This window comes from Columba livia, chromosome 3 (genome assembly GCF_036013475.1).
Source record: "Columba livia isolate bColLiv1 breed racing homer chromosome 3, bColLiv1.pat.W.v2, whole genome shotgun sequence".
Classification (NCBI taxonomy): Eukaryota; Metazoa; Chordata; class Aves; order Columbiformes; family Columbidae; genus Columba; species Columba livia.
Window position 1 is genome coordinate 41,197,935 of NC_088604.1, and position 13,333 is coordinate 41,211,267.

Sequence of the window (13,333 nt, forward strand, 5' to 3'; positions counted from 1 at the left end):
CTAGATTTTTTTTTTTTTTTTTAATGTAGTGACACATTCAAAGACACTCTCTTCAGATAAATTTAGTAAGAATGCTAATTGAGAACTCCTAAAGCTAGTATATGATGCTTTATTTCAATCAATTCATACAACAATCCTGATCCTATTTATCCACACTGTATATCATTTCACACATCTCATGCCATTCACCACAATTCAGTTTTCATCCATTTTTTCAGCAGATTTAAGATCTAGTACTCAGGTAGTTCCAGAATTTAATTCCGAATTTTCAGCCTCAATACAAGGTTTTCTCCTTTAGCCTTCCATAACCCAGTAATTTATCTTGAATCCCATTCCCAGTCCCATCTGTTATTGAGTTGGGCAGTTCTTGCCTTTCTTTGAGGACTAAGATGCAATAACTATTTATATGAAAGATGGATATTTTCCATTCTTTCTTCTGCTGTGTACTGTGGTAGTATAAGAAAAAGTAATTACAAAACCTGTGCAGAGCTTGCACATCCTGAGATATAACATTCTTAGCAAGGAAGAAATCTTCTGGGTCTTTAACTATTAAGTAAATGTTAACACCACTTTTTTTAGCATGTCTGAACTGAGGCTTTTCTCACATCTAACTTGCTTAAGCTTGGTTATTTTAAGATGTAATGCAATTACACACCTGTGAACAAATTCTTGTAATTGGAAGTATCAATTTAACTATGTGAGATATTAATAGATTTCTTTCACATCTTTTTTTATAATACACTCTTTATTTGGAACTGGTGGTTATATATGTCTATGTCAGACATAGAATCATTCGGCAGTTTGTTACTTACCTGATTTTTTTAATGTACTATTTTTTTCTCTCACAGTTGATAGCTGCCTTCCACTATCATTAGAAGATATTTATTTGAGTCTTCCTTAAACATATTGATTGTAAAATATTTATCTTCCCTAAATTAGTTTCCAGTAAGATTATCTTTCATTATGATTCATCACTATATGTCATTAAGTGTCCAGCCATCCAATCATCTCCATTTTAATGATGAACGACCCATTAGGACCATTTGAACTGCTCCATGCTCCCTATGACTTCCTTAGTTTACATAATTTTAAAATAATTTAATAAGATTCTGTTTAGAAGTGGGTTTAGTGATGACTTGTATTTTTTTTATTTTTTATTGTTTAGCAATATTTTCATACCAGTGTAATATCAAAAACCTATAAGCAATCCATCTGATTCTTAGATTATGAGGGTAAAATTTCACATTATGTTTATTGACCTCCATTGTTAAATAATTCATTGATTTCATCCTGCAATTCATATTCTTGTCATTTGTCTAACTGTAACATACTTTTACAACAACTTTTTTTGACACAAGCTCTTCAAACAATCCGTCTATGACATCCCTTGCTAATTTACTCCAGTTGATATTTATGATTTAAAAATATACATTTTATTTACACTTTGATTATTTTAAATTTCAGCTCCTTACATTTTGGACACATGAAGTTTCCATATGAATAGCTAAATTAATTCCTATTTATTTTTACTTTATTTGAGTTAAATGGTTTCTGAAAAAGAAAATAAAACATTACAGAGTGCTTTTTCAATACTGCCAGTAAAGGATTTGTTTTAACAGATTTTTGTTTTCCATTTTATTATTTCCATTTTCTTTGTTGTCAACCAAGTATAACAAAAGAATATTGCACATCTGCTAATTCGGGAGGTTTCTGTTCAGCTAATACAGCAGCATGTACCTGCCTAGTAGGTGGCTGGATATAATTAGAGATTTTTTTTCTCCTAATTAATCTGGATGATGCAGGTTGTATGTTGTCTGTCTGCATTTTCCTACTATAACAGAAATAATTAATCTTGCTACAAGGACTTTTCCAGTATTGAGTCATGTAATTATGTAAAACCTCTAATATAAGATTTATCTGCAGCTTCCAAAACTATAACTTGATAGCCATGGCCTCTCTCTGTATCATTTAACTGGGTAAATAATAATTGACAAAGTTATATATCATATACATGTTTGTCTATTTCAAACATTAAAACTGAGATGTTTTAATTAATAATTTCACACTTGATCATGAGAGGTTTTTTCTCATTGTTTGTTCTGATTTTGTTTTTTTCTACAGTTCTGATTGTTAAAAAAAAAAAAACACACCACCACCAACAACAAAAAAAATCTGAATGATCTTTCTTTATGTTGAAGTGCTATTTCATTGATACTCTTAATTTGTTCATGTTTACATTTGTTCAGACAGGTCCCAGGACTTCTTCTGAAGGACAAAAATTCCAGATACTAAAAGATAACAATGACATTCCACAGTTGCTTTTAACTATAGCATCGTATTTCAGACGACTTATAATAGCTGTTGAATAACATCATTGTTACTTAAATAAAAATGCTACCCACTGTTTTATCAGAATCACTTTTCAGTTGAAATTTACAATTGCATCACTTATCACAGCAAGAAATCCATTTTACTAAAAATAATAGAAGGAGGCACACTTTATGCTAACTTAGTATAGCAGTTCATTTGAAACAAGTGAATTCTAAATGTCTGTGAGGGAGTCTTGTACTAATTACACTGTTTTCCTATAATTCATTTTCTAGAATTTAGAAAATATATCTAAGGCACTGACATTTCTGACATTTTCCAACTGTTTTCTCAGACGATTTTTGATGAATAAAAATAATGGATTCAAATATTTCAACATGAACTTAACTCTTAAAAAAAAAGTAGACTTAAAAATAGACCAATGAATTACTTCAGTATGTACTTTTTTTTTTAATCTTAGAGGTCCTTTATATTTTTCTGCAGTTCAAATATTTCTTCTCAAGAAATACATCAGGAAATCTGGTCCCTGAGCCAGAAATCTGCATTAATATAAGCTTAATTTTAAGAACGTTAGCCCAAATTTGGTTAATGATTTCAATTAGACTCTATTATTTTTGATATTTTCTGTACATACTAGCTTCAGGATAGATTTCATAAACATTTGAATGTTTTAAATATCTAAATCATAGTAGATGGTATATTTCATGTTTTTCTTTGGAACCCTTGAGCCTAGTTTTTTCCTTAACTTGAATGAATACAAGAAAAACATTCCTCAGATTTCAACTAGTGATCTCTCTGGATGCATTCAGTGCCTATAAACAATTGGTAAAATCCCTTTATGTTTCTAATTAAAAACTGTTGATTCTTAATGCTGGTCTTCATATAATTTAATTTTAGAAAACCAATTTGAGTGTGAGCCGATAAGTACAGGAACATGAGAGGGATTATGGCCAGGAATGGCCTAAACATGAGATTTGTAAAAGACCCTTAAGATTGCTAATCTATGGATTGAAGAGTTTATCTCTTTGAGATAGAGTGCATGTCACTCTTCTACACAGGCCAGTCATAAAAGAGAGAACAAAACCGCGTGTATCATTACTGTGATTTATTACTGTTTATTTGTTATTTTCTACTATGTTATGGTTTAAAAAAGTTACAATAATTCAGTCAAATAGCAAACCCATCACTAAGTTAATTAAGCAAGCTTTTACACAGCATGAATAGCACAGAATCTAAACTACTAGGATAACTTTCAGCAACATAAATTACATGACCATCTTCCAAATTCCTGTATAACTTTATTTACTTGCCAATTTCTGCATAAAATTGAGGTGAAAGACCTAAAGTTTGCAGCCAAATTCAATACAAAAGCACATTTTGTTTTCAACAGAATGGTTGAATGAGCAGGATCTCACAGAACAAAAAAGAAAAGAATAACACATAGGATCAAATCCTGAAGGATTTTATAATAGTGGGTGCACACATACGGGATCAAGGGTAAGTAAGATGCCCTACACAAGCCTAGTTCGAATTTGTTCTGACTTTCAAGTGTTAGGATCCCAATAACACAAAAGAACAGAAAAATAAACTAAGTCAAAATTAAATTAAAGCAACTTAAAAGTTGCTTGTATGTCTTTCTGTCTTCATAGTGTGGCCCACACAATCCTGCGGCAATTGGTTCAATTTCTTAAATACTGCTTCTTATTATTTGAATGCTTTTGTAATATTTTGTCATACGCCCAGCAAAAGATTCATAAAGTAGATGATACACATGAAACACTAATCAAAAAGAGAAAAAAAAAAACAAAAAAAAAAACAAAAACCTTTTATGTATAGCCATCTAATTCTGGAGGTTTGGGCTCAAATTTTTCACCTTATCTCAGTCACTTGGTTGCAGTAATTAAGTTAGAGCTTAGGCCTTCATCTATGCTTAGTGAAGCAAATTATCTTAATGAGGCAGAAACTCTGAAAGTGTCCACATGCCTCTAGTATACATACACAAAGAGAAAATCTAAGGTGGTTAGTTTCCTAACTGAGACATAGGAGTAACATAGGTTAAGTGCATAGTCTTCTGTGCAAGTCCATTCAAAAAACTTAAGTTCTATCACCTTAGTTTCCTAATATCTCTGCTCTGGTAGGTAAACGTTATAGAACAGAGACCAAACAAAATGTAGGGCAGGCATTTTGTTTGGAAGACAAGCAAATGAAAAAGGCTGTTCAAAGCCTGCATGTAGCAGGAGTCAAAAAATCACTTTTGTTATGAGATTTTCCGTCTTATTCTTCTGGCCTACTCGGGCACACGTGACACCTGACATCCTGGAGGACCTAACACTTGGGTATTTGACGTTCCTACAACCAAATAGTATCGGTATCACCTCTATCAACCTGGACATGTCCTGCCTAACTGATAAGGAACAGATAAAGAGGATTGTATTGATCCATTACCATACAGTTATGTTATGATATCACTGTGAAAATTTACTTTATAGATTATTTAGGAAGAATGCTTTAGTAGACCATTTACAAATACTGTAGATTTTGTATTATTTTATTTCTAATCTCACCCTCATTTGCTGTTTTGCATGAAGCATTTAGATGCATACTGCCCTAAAAATGAACTCCCTGGCTATTTGGAATTTTTATGCTGTTACTCCGTGGTCAATTAATTCCACTTAAGGTCACAGTTATGCTTTTCTTTACGTGAGATGATACTTTTGTTTGACATTCATGTTACTTGTTATATCTCATAAAAGTGATTAATGAAGAACTCCTAATTGTGGCATACAAGCTTTTTATTCTTAACACTTCTGCTGCATAAAGATTTCTAAGCACTTGAAATCTAAGTGAGATGCTCTCCATTCTGAGATACAAGACTTAAGACTTAGATAAAAACAAGATTAGATTCTGTAAGGAGTATTGAACCCAAGTATGCTCCCAACCCTTGAAGCACACCATAACTGAGGTAGAAGATTTGTCTCACAATTCAGCATATCAAGAAAGCTTTTTTTTTTTTTTTTTTTTTGCTTATTCACAGTCTACATTAAAAATTAACCTAAAACTTAAACTCTTACCAATCTGGGCCTCCTTGTACTATGTATTATAACTCTTGAACAAAATATACACAAATGTACTTACTGAGGCCCAATGGCTATAGTAATTTAATCAAAAATATTTAGTAGTATTTAGTAGCATGTTTAGTTACTAGTTCAGTTACTTTAAAGACACCCTCTCCTTACCCTTTTAAATGTTCATATGCAAGCTTAGTTTTACAATCTATATTTCACACATCATATTTTTTTTTCATTGCTACACTCTCTAAATGTAACTACATTAACTGAAGGCAAAGTAGGTGAGAGGAAGATATTGCATCTGGGATCCCCTAGTTAAAGGCAAGAATAATATTGTTGGCATGTCTCAGGCCAAAGATATCGAAGAGAAGAAAACCTCAGTAATCTGCAGGACGAACAGAAAAGGAAAATAAGTTTAGGCTACATTTAAAAGTTTTCCTGATGTTGCTATGCTGCTTCTGGAATAACCTACTCTATACAGAACTTGCCCAATCTGATACTCTTAAACTTTATCCCTGATGAACGCTTTCCAGTATAGTACCCCAAGCAAGTAAGTGATGATATACTCTGAGACATCTGATGCAAGAACTTTTGTGTATGACTGTGGCATGGAGAAATTGTGAAACACTGACTATTCTGTGCTCTATTACTTAGGAGAATTACAGAGCTCCTGCCATCTGGTTGCACTACATTCAGTTGTTCTAACGAACCTAAATTAGGGAAAAGGTTGAGTACATGTAGAAAATATCTGCCCCTCCCGTACACCTATAATTAAACAGAATAGAGTATTTCTGAATATGTTTAAGCTCATTAGGTTTACGCACTGTCAGTCACGTTGTGGAACAATCTTTCTCTTTTAAAATTAAGAGGGACACCATGACAATCAATAATCATTCTCTGCAAAAATGTATCAACAGTAGAAGGGAAGTCACAACAAATAAGCTGTAAGATAAGGAAGCAACTAGAAAAAAAATAATATCCACAAAGCAAGTTTTTAGTATTAGTATTGTTTAGATAAATCTAAACTGATGGATGTTAGTCTGAGCCTTGTATAGGTATGAAATATTTATCCTGCCCTTGTGCAGTCTGCATAAGAGTCAGTCGGGAATGATAAAAGTCAGATAAAAGAGGAACAAAGAATGTTTTAAATTGGTGCCTTTTTTAATCAAATCATAAGAGTTTCAAAGGTTTTTTAAACTAGAAAGTTTCAGAGAAATTGGAAGAGACCAGAAAGTGGGGAAGACAGAATGAAATAGCCACATCCTACACCCGTACTCAAGTCAGATAGGCATGAAGCTTTCCTGGAGCAACTCTAGTGCTGCCATCACTTCCTGAAGTTTCAGAGTCCCTTTCAAATGACTACACCTGCCAAGTATGCTCTAATGCCTTTCTCAAGTACTGCACATTCACAAGTAAGAAGTACCAAAATGCCAGAATATGTCCAGGCAAATGACATTTAGAGTTGATATTTTCAATCAAAATTTAATTTCAAAGTAATATGAGCTCTAATTTTATTTCAAGTTTTTGTTAATTGTATTTTCTTTCTCTTACAATACATCTCTTACAACCAAACAATGAAGAGTTCTGTGGAAACAGAAGTGAGACAAATTCTTTTTTTGCAAAAATGTGTCAGGGAAAAAGTCTTCTTGGATTAATTTTCTAGCAAACTAACAATCTTGACTACATTACCTTTGCTGTATTTGAAGGGGTGTAAACTGCTCTACTCTTTCTTTCCACTTCTCCAGGAAGTGAGAAACTCATCCTCGTTTATCACGACTGTAGTCTTTGTAGGTGTGTCAGCAGCAGAGAGTAAGTAGGCAGCAGATTGGTTTTGTCCTGGTCCTTTGGAACAATTTGTCTATTGGAATTGTGCAGGAAAATCCTGTATTCCCTGACCTGTTTTGAAATTATACTCTGGCACATTGAACAATAGAGAAATAGTGAATCAGGTTAACCTTTTTTTAAAAGAAAAAACAAAACAAAACACATCCACACTGTCCCTTTCAACAACTATGGATGATAACGCTCTCCTTTGGGAACAGTGACATAGATGAGGTTCGATACATCAGCCTCTCCCCCCAAACCCCCTCCAGTTTAATATGGAGATATCAGTAGCAATATGACATAAAGCATAGACAGATCTTTTCCTCATTGTTGTGTTCCTCACTGTAAATTAATAGAAGCCTGTGCATGTCTGCAACCAGACTCAACAGGCTTGTTGGCCAATATGAACACCACTTCAGCCATTGTCTTCCAGACAGACAGCGTATTTAGACTTTTTGCATCTTAGATAAAAACCTGAAAGTTCAAGGACAACTTACCCTTATTTAGTCTTGATCAGATTACAGACCAAGAATACAGGACTTTTGCCTCTATCTGCTTGTCTTCCATCATGCAGGGCTTTCCACTCATTTATTTCATGCCAGAAGCAATTAAGTTAATTACTGATTTTACTATACCTTTTACTGTGAAAGTGACTGAACATGGGAAAGGGTTTCTCAGAGATTTTGTAGAGTCTCAACATTTTGGTAGTCTAAAGTTTTGACTCTTTTGGTCTCCAAAACCCAACTGGACATGGCCCTAGGGAACCTGCTCTACCTGACCCTGCTGTGAGTGAGGACTTGGGCTAGATAATCTCCACAGGCTCCTTTCTGATTCTTAGCTACTCTATGATTCCACAGCTGCTTGAGGTAAACTGATTTACGGAATCTCCTTATTGCATATGGTTCAGCCATTTTCTGTGTTTGAACTACAGCCAGTAACAGTCATGACAATCTACTGTCTTAAGAATAAAAAAATAGCCAATTTCTCACTTATTATAATTTGTGTTTATGTTTTTCCTTTTCTTCAGAGCTTTCCCACAATTTTTTTCCTAATGTTGATTTATATGAAACTATGCACTACTGGAAAAGAAATGTCAAGTACTGCAGATCCTTCCACAGCACATCAGCTATGTTTCTGTATTCAACCTTCAAAACTGCAGAACTGGTTTCTCTGAAACTATTTCTCTTCCAGGGGAAGAAAATATTGCTCCAGAATAATCTTAGCTACTGAAAAAAGCTACCACAGACACTGAAAAAGTTCTTTCTTGTTTACCGTCCCCAAAATACAGGGTGTTGTAAAATGATGGACCCAATTTCTTGTTGAATTGCAGTTCAGATTGGGTCTATCTTCTGGAAACACCCTGTAGACAGGTTTTTATCAGGTTCATTTGATGTGCCAAGTATTTTAGATAATTTATTAAGGACAGCTAATTTTTCACTGAGAGTCATAATTGCAGAAAACATCTATGCTTTCTATCTCTGGTGAAGCTAGAATGGGCCTATTCCAAGTACTAATGACTTCTTCAAGGTATTGGTAGAAAATCAGAACATATTAGTTATTTGAATAAGGCTCAAAAGAACTGAACACACTAAAAAGTTTTGTTGTGTTTCTTCCTGCTACCTTAATTGCCTGTGCATCACTGCATCTGGTTTTCTACATGACCAAAAATTTGCATATATCCTGTTTCAATGTCAGCTTAAGACTAATGGTCCCACCTGTGCCCATGTCTCTTGTCACTAAAATTCCTTATAAAGTCTCATATTTCCCATATGATTTACAAGGGTATGTCTTCCGTCTGTCTTCTCTACTTGAAAATTAAAAAAGAGAATATCAAAGAGTATATAACTGTCCAATATGAATTATATTTTTTGTATGACTTGCTTTCTCAGTCACTGTCTTCTCCAGTAAATCCTAGAGATTTTTAATCAGACTAACCACTATTCATGAAAAAAAAAAAATATTTTTTCTGTATTGGGACTTGAGAAAACAAACTTTTCAGGTCAGGAATTTTACTTACATCCTTTTTCGCAGAGACTGAGAAAGATTGTTTGTCTGAAAACAAACATAAGAGTAAGTCCTAGTCATTTTTATTAGAAAACTGGAATCTGCCTAAATGTATTTTGCTGTAGAAATGGTCAAGAGTCCTCATGTGATTTTTTTTTTTAAAAAAGTTTACATAGTGAATTTTCTAGCTTTTCAAAAGGTTCTAGACTCAACACCAGAAATTCTATAGCTAAAAATCGTTACAATTCTCTCTGCAGAATTGTATAAAAAACCTGAAGTATTAGCTTCAGTATTATTCACTTCACCATCTCATGGGTGCAAAAATCCTACTGTGACTACAAGTGGTAGGAAATAGTAATGGAAAATAAATCTAAAAAGTTTCAATTTTTTTTCAAAATTTAATGGGCAATTTCAGTCATAAGTATGAAGTCTGATACCAGCACAAGTGACTCAAGCTCTTTGTATGAAGGCAGAAATGGTTCCCAAGAGTTTACAGAATGTAGTGTTTCCTGCCATAGCCACTGAGAACTGGAGATAGTCAGTGGTTGCTGTATTCTGATTGTGCAAGTAGAAAATTGTAGGTAATAAAACTTTGGTGGTTCTTGTCCTCTATTAATCCTGTTTCAAAGTTCAGTGTCAATCATTTTTTTTTCTTGTGAGATTAATCTCAAATGCGGAAAGATTGACTGTAAAATCAGCAGTTCATCCTAAATCTTCAGAGACATGGTAAGTCTTTGTGGGATTTTTTGAAGTGTTTTTCTCATGATTGCTAATGATCTGTAATTATGTATCTTTTTAACTTATGTGTATGTATTTTTTGTGTATGTACCTTTTCAGCTTTCTCTTCACACGCCTTGCCCATTTAAAAATATGTTAGAAATTACCCTTTGACTATTACTGTGTTACAACAGGAGAACTCATTAGAGAAAGGTTATTTAAATTTTTAGATTCTAATTATATTAGTCAAAGACATTTTAGTTCAAAAAGAAAGAAGAATCTTTTTACACTAAAAATCAAAAATAATTCTGGGAACGACATCAGTGTCTGAGGAAAGAGAAATATGAAATGTAATACTGATCCCAGTCTTTGACTGAAGTCTGCTACTTTTTAATCTACTTTTTATTTTTTCAAACATTTGGAACTGCATATTGAGTACGTGTGGAGGGGGTTTTGGTAGATAAAGATTTGTTGCTGAATTAGTCAGGCTCAAAGGAATCTCAAGGCCACTTCGAGAAGCTGAGAACAGAATCTGCTGTGAGAGAGAGGGGCGTTCCTCAATCACCGGGGTCCTGGCGTGGCTTGAATCATCGGACGTATCATCAGTGAGACTCCAGCGCATGGACAGCCCATGATACTCATTTAGCGAATCCATGCTTGGAGCCTGGACGCGTGATTAGAATATAGTTGCATATATAAGGAGGCTGGTTTCTGTAATAAATGGCTTTAGTGTGATTCACATTGAATCAACTTGTTTTGCTGAGTCCTTATTTCACTCTAACAAGTATGTACTTTGTAATTCCTGAGATTTCTCTTAGCCCAAAATAGAAGTGATCAAACTACTTCTGTGCATCGTGTGAGGTAGTGCTGTGAATCTTTGACCATCTCTGTCTCTCAGGTCTATGTTCTTCTGTGCAGTAGGCTATTGCTTGCTTAAAAGGTCTACAGAACACAGAACTGGGTAACTGTCTGCACAGTGTGACATGTCATGTCACCATGTGGGGATAGCATGGCAGTGACAGTCAGTAGCCTGGTTGATCGTAAGGGAAGTTGCTTCCCAGACTCCGTTGCCTCTGTTGACCGAGGGTTGACCTCAAGAACAGCTCCAGAGTGGCACAGGTAGTAAAGAGGTCCTCTGTCATGTCTGCCATCTTAAGCAGATATTTTGGATACATGGGTATTCTGATGGAAGAAGATGCCTACACGTAAGTAATGTAATTGATCTCTACATTTTGATTGAACATTATGGATGCTTAAACACATCTCTAGAGCCCTGCATATGGACTTTCAGAACTAAATTTTGTAGCCATATTTCATGATCTAATACATTCAGGATGTCCTCTCTATCTGAGATATTCACTTGGTGCTGGGAGATATGATTGGGACCTAAAGATGACAAAATACTATTCCTTCTACAATCAGCCTGAAGCCAGATGGAAATACAAAAAAGTTCTAGAGACATGTCTGGACAGCTGAACTGGTTTCACAGACTCAAGAGGGAAGCAAAACTGTGGAGGAGACCTGAAGTGTCTAATACTCCTTCGCAGATTTCCTTTTCTTCTAAGTTTATGTGCAATGTTTAAAACTTAGACATTTAAAGTTAAAATCTCTGTTACAAAAGGAAATTTAAAAATTAAATTTTGAGTCTACTTCTTAGCTCTTTTTCACCTTTCACTTCTTTAATTTTTTCTTCTTTTTCTAAGACTCTGCAGGAACAGCAGATTTCAAACTTCAATATTTTCTTGAGAATTTCAATACAACTTACAGTGTTAAGCTATGAGGGAATGTCATCTACTTTGTTCTCCCTCCTTTCTCCCCATTATAATGAAAGACAGCTTAACTTAATGATTTCAGAGCTTTGTACAGAACAGACAGATATTGAAATAAAGAAAAGAACACATACACTCTGTGTCAGAGTTCAGGGAAAAAAAAAAAACGCAACCAACCAACCAACCAACCAACCAACCAAACAAAAAAAAAAAACAAACCACCAGCAAACAACTAAAACACTCAAAGATAATCACTGCACAAGATGTCAAACCCAATTGTGAAAAAACATCCTGAAATATGTATTCTTGTGCATCTATAACACTATATATTGAATTAAACCTAGTCAGTATTTAGAAGATTAATAAAGTGCCAGATCCTATTTTCTTTATTTCTGACGACTGCAAAAGAAAAACATGATTAATGGTTAGGACTCTGTCTCTTAGCAGAGAACAGTTATATAAACAGAAGTTGAAAATTTGTGGTGTGCTGTTCAAGACCGAAGAACAGTCTTGCATATAGAAACCTGAGAGATGGACACCAAGTCAGCACACATGGAAATGGTGTACCGGATAACACCATTAGTGCCTGGTTGGCTTGAGTAATTACAAAGATCGGAACTAGACGATATGCAGGCATCAGTGAATGTTCCAAATCCCAAGGAAGTCACTGAGAACTAATAAAGTTTAGCACTTCACCAGACCTGATCTGACACTATTTTACTGGAGTTTAGACGAAAGCATGTTTAAAGCACCGTAGTTTAGAGATGGAATAACTCTTGACAGAATCTCTTATTCTGCTGAATTCCAAATAAAAAGCATAATAGGGACTAAATATCTAAATTATGAAAGCTGTATAGATATGGGTATCTGTACTATAGCATCCAAAAGGCTGAAGATAATTCAAAATATAAAAATAATGTATTTCTAAGATCTTTCAATATTTCTAAATCAGTATAAAAAATGTATTCACCTTTAGATTTTCAGATCACAATTAAAAGAGGTCCACATCTCTAGCTTTTGGTCATGACCAACAAGTTGGTCCAAGGCCAAGGAAATTGATAGAAAGGTTTCCATAAGGTTTCAGGTTTGATAAACAACAGTTAAACAGACACCTAGCATACCATTTAAGAATTCTGCAAAAACAAGGAATGTCTTCCCCCTGGCCCAGAAAAAATAAAAATAACAAAATAAAATCTTTTACTTAGGTGATTGGTGAACTCCTTGATAAATCCTGTGAAGATTATCTGGTACATAGGTAATTAAGGATTTAGTGGTCCTATGCCTGATTCTCCTCAGTGAGGCAGGTAAATTCACAGACAGTCTGTGACTACCTTTGCAAACCCTCTGAATTGTAGTTATCAATACTTGGTGTTTATTTGTTTTGAAACTTCCAAAAACATAAGTATAGATAAATTCAAACGAACTGTCTTTTTACAGTCCCCATTCATTGATAAATTGAATCTGAAAAGTAATTTGTTCTCTGATAACATATAGGAGTATGAGTAGCCTTGAACTAAAGATTTGATGTATTATTCACTGTACTATTAAAATGTTCGAGAAGCTGGCAAGTGAGGTCATGTTGGTTTTTCTACACATATGATAAGCATATGGTAAAGAACTAGT

General features: G+C 34.3%; 1 long non-coding RNA gene across 2 annotated transcripts in view; it reads left to right on the top strand.

Moving 5' to 3' along the window:
• The window catches only part of LOC110356263 (uncharacterized), a 79,643-nt gene extending 68,961 nt beyond the window's left edge, over positions 1-10,682 (top strand). For both annotated transcript variants that reach the window (XR_010471250.1, XR_010471251.1), the window contains one exon: positions 2,247-10,682. This is a non-coding gene — a long non-coding RNA (uncharacterized LOC110356263). The remainder of the gene's footprint in view (positions 1-2,246) is intronic.
• The last annotated feature ends 2,651 nt before the right edge of the window (positions 10,683-13,333 follow it).